Below are 8,061 nucleotides of genomic sequence, written 5' to 3' on the forward strand. Positions count from 1 at the left end.
TGGATACTGTAGTCGTTGCATGCGAATTGATATAACCAAAAATGCACGATTATTTATAATCAAGAAAACAAATTGTTCTCGTTTACAAATATCAGCATTTCATGTTCGCACGAATGCCTATAACTAATTTCAATTACCATTTACGTCGGTTCGCGTTTGTTCGTTCTTTTCTAGTTTTATTTTTATTTAGTCTTATTTCTACTCTACTCGCTGAGAATGAGAATTATTTCGATCTCAAGATCGTGTTATTAATATCAAAAGAAATAATTCTTTTTAAAAAAAAATCTCAATATGAACGCGGTTTATTTGCACACATGGTGGAGGAAAAATAAACTACGCGAGATTTGATATTTATTGTTTATCGTGGAGGCGCCATCCCAGAATTTTTCAGGGAATTTTTCAAGAAAATCCGTGTTTTTCTCGGTGATCGGAAAATTACTCGTTATTCGAAATTATTCAAATATTTCGTTTGAATTTCCCCTGTCTCTGTGTATTTTTGCGATCTTTACGCCAATTAAAATTTGTCATCTCCTATCGCCATGTTTTACGAAATCAAATTTTTAACGTAACGCTTTTAGAAGGTGTGTGCGCGTCACGTTCAGCGAAGAGAGATGTATCGCTCATTCCCTGCGAAATATATAATTTCACCTTTGTTTTTTAATCTACATTTGTGCCAGGTCGAGTCCAATCTCTCGCGCGATTATTTCCAACGACTGTTCGTTGTTCGAAAGAGAAAAAAAGGAAAAAAAAAGAGCACGCAGATGCACACAACATTTATATTAAGTTTTACACCGAGTTTACACTGTTACATGAACGAAAGTATTTTAATCTTTTGGAATTATGTATTTATTTACACATTGACATCGGATATTTTAATTATTACGCGGCAAGAATGATTATTAATTTAAGAGATACTTTTAATTTTAATTTCGCGAAACAACGAACGTTCGAAAGATAAAACAGAAACGGATATTTATAGATATATTTTTTCCTCTGTATTTCGTATATGTTCAATTTTATACGATACAAATTTAAAGTATCTTCTAAAATTAATAATTTCCTGATTTTTTTGGGTAAAAATAAAAACCGATTAAAGAGCACGCAATTCCAATTAAAAAAAGAAAAAAGAGAATAAAATTGACCTTTATATTCTTGAGAAGAAAGAAGTAATTCGTATGAAATTGAATCAGCCGTCTCACGAAACAAACTGACTTTCGTTATGACTCGAAAAGTTAAGAAAGAAAGGGAAGAAGGAATATCTGAAGGGATAACTAAGCGTAAATGGGACATCCTGTCGACTTATTCGATTCTACTCCCATGAAACTTCGAGTCTATTTTATCGTAACTTCGTTACGATTCTTCCTCTTCCTTTCCTCTCCATGAATAATTCCAAAGCGAGAAGCATCCGGAAAGGGAGGGAGTGGAGGGAAAAAAATTTGGTCTCAGGTTACAGTCCACTACCTTCTTTCGAAAAATTATTCCAAGGATTTCATTATACCACACCGCGAAGTGAAGAAAAATCTGTCCCGGCACGAATGAAAGTTCACGAGGAAAGTTTTCACGAGTTTTCACGAGTTCGACATTCGAGAAGATCATTTGCGTTGAAACTGAATGAAGAATCGATATCTCGTTCTGGCTCACTCGACTATCGAGAACCAACTGGAGGAGCAATGGAGTTTCGATAATTAACCATATTTTGAAACGTTTCCTTCGTACCAACACGCGTATCAAAATATACTATCTCGCCGTCGAATTATTCAAAATATTTATGTTTGAGATAGGCGATTAATCGACGAACATATTGACTTTGTCGTTTGGTTGTGTTTCGAAGAAAAATTGATTTTCAAATTGTGTAGATATAAAATCTTTATATTTGATCAAACGTGTCGTTCGTATTTATTCATTTCGAATTATTCGCAAGTATTATTATTAAGTTGATATAAATGTAAAAAAATTTCTCGAGTAACGAAATATTTCTTCTTCTCTGTGTTTTTTCATCTTTTGCCGGATATTATCCAATTATTTCGTATACATCTCATAAAGGAGTTTAATCTGGTTTCTTGTGGAAAATTTTATTATTAGATTGGCGTGAACACGAGAGAAATTTAATAATAAATACTTTTCCTCGAAACGCAATATTTTTAACTTGAAATTTCGACACGATTTTTTCCCACTTATTCAATTAGGTAATTAATTTATTGCACAAACAAAGGATGGTCTTAATTTTCGTTCCACTTTCTCCACGTTGAACTTCAACGACGAATATCTTAATTACTCACGAACATTCGATCATAAATAAAAGAAGATAAAAATATAATTTCCACAAATATTTTTCCCTCTTTGATGTATAAATAATTAACATATATTTTACAACCAACCGATGGAGAAGGAGAAAGAGAGAGAAAGAAAAAAAAAAAAGAACAAGATAAAAATTCATTTTCAAGATTGAATCGTAACGATGAGAGATTAGATTCACGTGCTATGCAACAGAATTACGTGACACAGTTTCTAAATTAAAGAAAACGAAACGTATGCTTAATTACTCCCTCAACGACGTTATTCCAAACTCGCTCGACTCTCCCCTCCCACATTTTCGTCACGAACGTACATACGAAATCGAACAGCTAGCGAAAAATTTCTAATCTCGAACAGGGTGTATTTCCATATACCGTGGACAACACACAAATCGTGTATCGACTCGTGTAGAACCGAGGGGGTTGGAAAAGCGGCGTGGAATAGAATCGCGACGTCAACTTTTTTTTATTGGAAGGCAGAAGTCCGTCCTTCCATCCATCCATCCATCCATCCATCGAGCACGAAACGTCGGCTGGCCAGATACTTCTAATTGCACTGGGGTTGGCAGTCGATAGCCGTTTCGAGTCGTCGCAGGAAAAGGGGGGCGTGAATGGAAGAAAAGGCTTTGCCTGTTGTCACGAGAATCGCGTTCTCGCGTGACGTTCGATAACGCGGTCCCAGGCACGGCGTGACGGGCATCGAAATAATTCCTCCGCCCGGAAACGGGTCGCTCTTGGACAATGGGGGGAGAGGGGATGTTTTCAGAGAAATTCAAATATCGGAACTCGTCATCGTTTCGAAGGGAGAGGAACATCAGTGGGGGAGAGCGGTCATCGAGAAAGTGTGTCAGTGCGTTGGGAGAGGAGGAAGGATCGAAGGAAGAAGGGCTGGTTGGAATATTTTTGCTCTTTGGTTACTACGTTTAATAAGCTTCGATCACGCGACGATAATTATTTCCATGGTCGAAAAGGAGAGAGAGAGAGAGAGAGAAAGAGAGATACACGAAACGGTTAACGAGCGATTCAAGTTTGATCGATCGAAATGATCGGGTCACTTCCTGACGTGCGCCAGATTGGACGACGTGGATACGCCACGATGACGATGGATTTTGCGACGGCCGGTGGTCGATTTAAATATATAATAATTCTAACGGGAGCAAATTTAAAATTAGGCCGGTCAAGTGGGTGGGTTGGGCGGTGGAGGCCTCGGAGCGGTCTCGAACGTGGTGGCAACGAATTGATTTCTCTGTAGTTTGGTTTCACTTGCGGAAACACTGTGCGCGTAAAACACGATACAGCGATACAGAAAAGTTAGAGAAAGGAGGCACGAGTGCGCTTAAACGCGGGCGGAGGCGAGTAGTACGACTCAACCATTTCGGTGAATCACGGGTCGCTTTGCTTTTTGCGCTCCGTGCCATTTTCTTCCAGATCCCGGTTACACTCGTGAAAGGCCTTTAACACCGGCCGTTAAAGCAAGAGGATGAAACTTTTCACAAAAGCGAAAGAACTCGAAAACTCCGACCATGGGATTATATCCTTTTTCAAACCAAAGAAAAGAAAAGAAAAAAATAAAAAAATAAAAAGAACGTAGAGGTAAAAAATAAAAAATAAAAAAGTTGGGGATTGGAACGCGTCGCGAGATCGCCTTCCTATCTTTTATCGAATCCGAACACCAACAATGGGAGGTTGAAAACCGCGATACCACACGTTGCACAAACTTTCCTTTCGAAAGGAAGGCTCGAAAACCAGAGATCAAAGACGAGTTTTCAGTTCTTCACGTTCCTGTAAATCCGAAAATCCACAACAAGAGACTCGTAGACAGTCGAATTTCTCCGATGCCTTCCTTCTAAAACTCGTCCCCTTCGAGAGAGACAGAAACAGAGAGAAAGAGAGAGAGAGAGACAGAGAGAAAAAAAAAGATGGTCACACGTCAATGCTTACACGTTCCTTCCTTCGACCAAAAAGAAAACTCGGTCGAAAGGAAACCAATTACCTCCAATGGATCCTCGGATCGTAGGGAAACTCGCGTTACACAAGAGAGATTTCAATCACAGCACCATCCACTTCGACGATCGAGCATCCACGGGACACGTGAGGATATCATTCGAACCGACTCATTTACAACTCGATCGCGATCCCGATCGATCCCGACTCGTAGTGGTGCACGTGGTGCCGCGACGTGCGCCCACGGTAGACTGGCGCTCGGTCGGTCTCTCGGCCGCCTGACTCGTCGCTGACTCTCCCTACTGCGTGGTTGGCCGACCGGCTGGATGGCGGGGTGGTTCGCTGACTGCATGGTGGAAACGCTTGCCGGAACAACCCTTTTCCCTTGTTGCTCGCCACTCTCCTTGCGTCGCGCCTCTCCTCTTCTCCTTCGCCCGGATGTTGCAGTCGAAATATCGGGTGGAAAAACTTTTCGATTCTCGTTCCTCTCGACCGTGACACGCAGTTTCGATCTCTCCTGCGCTCGGATTCGACATTTTTCGGAGACGATTCGACCGTTTTCCTCGGTTTTTCATTCGGCCATTTTCGTCGGGCGATTTGCGTCGAAGATGCCTCTTCTATAGTGGAATTTTTCTTTTCTTTCTTCAAGTTAGAAAAAAGAGATCCGTTTTTTCGATAATTTAATAATCTCTTGAGAGTAGATAAAATATTTGTAGAAAATGACTATTCGTTTTCCTTCTTCTTCTTCTTTTTTTTTCATCATTTGATATTTCGTTTAAGATAAGTGGAAATTATAGATAGATAAGAGAAAATGATGAAACTTTTAGGAACGTGTGTGAGTTACACGTATAGTTGGAAGAATTATATCGATCCTCGCTTTTCTATTCAAGATTATTTGTAGATCAAGTTAATCGCTTTAATGTCACTCATTCATTTTAAAGTATGTCTCGTTTAAAACACATTTATGTCTTTGGACCATCGGTATAATTCATATAGCGATCGTTAAAGCTGCAAAGATCTATAACACTCGATAAAATCAATCATTATTCGTAATCGACCTGAAATTACAATTTCTCGATCGAATTTTCCGCACGAATCGGATCGAATTAAATCAAATTAAACTCAATCAAAAATTATCAAGTTCTAAAAATCTATATCGAATAATTTTAATTATTTTTTCTTCTCTCTCAATTTAAATACCTCATGCTTACCTCTAAATAATTTACCATTATTATTCTAGCAAAATTTACCCTGGAAGAGATAAAAGAAATATCTTTTAAATCACGGTGTCGCGACTCAAATGAAATAAACGATCGCGGCGGATTTTAGGTGAACAGTGATGTATTTAACTTAACCTGAAGAAGTTTAGGTAGCTCGCATTCCGATCATTATCCGTGGCGGGATTTGTCAAGGTCTTTGTGTGTGTATCGAATTGACTTAATGACACTTTGATCTCACGTCTGCCTGGAATTTAGTTTCGCGAAATTTCGACGATGTTGCGGCGATGCTCCGCGCGCGGCTTCTATTACCGTAAGAGCGGGTTTAGATTTAGGTATCGCGGCTGAAACTCGTCCCACGGCACACGGAGAACGTGGAGATTGCATCGAATCCAAAGTACCATGCAAATTATCGTAAGAGAAACTTTGGGAAGAACGATGAGATATCGGGACCCCGATAATTTGTTCGCGCACAGATCCTCGAGAGGAACGATTCTTCGGAACAAAAAATATTTGTATCTCCGTGCCCTCGATAATTCTCGATTAAGCAATCAATTTTGAACAATTTTGTAAAACTTTGTTCGATTTATTCAAACGAAACGTTCAATCCAAACATTTTCATTTATACGACGAATTCTTTTATATTTCTAAATAAAAATCGCTTAAAAGTTTTTCAAAAACTCATAAATAGATTTTATAAATAAATCTGAAGGAACTTTAACTAATATTTCTTCGTTTTCATTGATCAATAAGAAAGCATCTTCTTCAAATCATCACTCACTGTGAATATAACACGTAGTGACTTACGCGTAAAACTATCCAGGGAAGGTTCTTTACTACACATCTCCATCGAGTTAACCACGTTGGCAAGTAGGAAATAGCGGGACGGAACAGGAAGTCGTACAATAGAAACTAGCCTGTCTCGTGCACGGTTCCGTTCCACCCTCCATCCCCGTTGCTTTGAAGTCCCTCGCGGAAGGATATTTGCCTGTCTGTCTACCGTCACTCAGCCTCTTTGTTATTCCTCCAGACTTTCTCGATCGATCCGCTTCCTCACCTTGGACGATCGATCCATTGGCATCTTCGAGCCCATTCCATGCGCCCGTCCACGCGAATCGCGTTCAAGTGGCCGCTTAACTGTTGCTGCTGAGCTGCTGAGGTCACGATTTTCCTCCATCGGTTTATCCAGGGGTCTTAACAGGGGCCGCTACGACGCAATCGATAACGTGGAATTAGAGGGAGGAATGGAATCAACGATTATGCAATTACTCGCCTTTTTCGCGGATTTCGCGGAGAGAGCAGGGTATTCCCTGTCACGGGAAGGGTTTAAATTAATCGTGGGAAGGCACGAAGCAGACGAGTCGATGGTGGCGATTTCTTGTTCACGGAAAGGCAGAGAGGCTTTAGCTATTTTTGTTTCCTTGGTATTACTAGATATATTCGTGTATCTGATATTATGTTTTATATACGTGATTGATGTGACGATTGATTTTGTATCCGTTCGTTTTCCTTCTCATTGATATTTTATTCTTTGAGATCTATTGGGGAAGAAAAGAAGAAAAGATTTTTAAGAACTTTTAAATAGTCGAATAAAATTCGTAATAAAAATAAATTACTTTTTCTTTGGGGGGAAATTGAACACGGATATAATCAGAAAGTAATCACGTGTTTGGAGATTCGATGAATTTTCAATATTGACTTTAAATTAGTTTCTATGCGGATAAATTTTATTCTACATATTCACATGTAGAGAGGATGCGAATTAACCAACGTTCACGTACATTTAATAATTTGTACACCACGCGTTGTATATCATATTAATACATTAAATTATTAATTTATATCGTGTAATAATTATAACATGTTATTGTTATCACCTACACAAATAATATATATATATATATATATATTATGATTAAAATGATACGACGATATAATATCATATCTTTTATCTCGATAACGCACTTACTTATTTTCATATATAATTGCAAAAGAATATCGTTTCCTTTGTATTTTCTACTTTCCAATGTTAAACGAAGAATCGATGACAATCTCGCATCCGGCCCGCGGATATTACACGATCGGTACATATTTTCCTCGATTTCTAGAAACCGTCTCGCGCACAGGAATGGGCCAATACAAGGGGGGATACGTTTGTAACATCGAGCTTATAAAATTCCCTCTCTAAGTTATTGACGATCGTTGGAAACGGGGGCGATCCCTCTCTTCCCCCCTCGCGTTAAAACCTGAATGCCACGGCGATAAAACGATCCCGTAACAGCATATTTACGCTCGAATCTCGCCTGATCGAAATCAGGAAAAATCCCATCCGTCGGGAGTGTCGTGACACGAACCACGGTCCAACGGAGAACAGGCATCGATGTTGTTTTTTTTTTTTTATTATCGATGCAAATGATCGTGAAATATTCAGCGGGCAATTATTATGATACATCGATTCGTGGATGCGACATGTACGCCCACTTTTATCATTTCGAACACCCGATATCCGTCGATTAACATCGTTATTACAGCATCGGTTCATCAGAATACTGCGTGTTCCCATTGACGTATCGATCCTTTTTTTTTTTTTTCGAAAAACGAAATTT

The 8,061-nt window shown here is 39.2% G+C and overlaps 1 protein-coding gene across 1 annotated transcript in view; it reads right to left on the reverse strand.

Annotated features, from left to right (window-relative positions):
* LOC102679908 (protein artichoke-like) overlaps positions 1 to 4,709 on the reverse strand; it is a 99,707-nt gene extending 94,998 nt beyond the window's left edge. Inside the window, exon 1 of the mRNA XM_006615292.2 lies at positions 4,288 to 4,709. The gene's annotated coding sequence lies outside the window, so the exon portion shown is untranslated. The remainder of the gene's footprint in view (positions 1 to 4,287) is intronic.
* Positions 4,710 to 8,061: the final 3,352 nt, after the last annotated feature.

This window comes from Apis dorsata, unplaced genomic scaffold (assembly GCF_000469605.1).
Source record: "Apis dorsata unplaced genomic scaffold, Apis dorsata 1.3 scaffold_220, whole genome shotgun sequence".
In the NCBI taxonomy this organism is placed as follows: domain Eukaryota; kingdom Metazoa; phylum Arthropoda; class Insecta; order Hymenoptera; family Apidae; genus Apis; species Apis dorsata.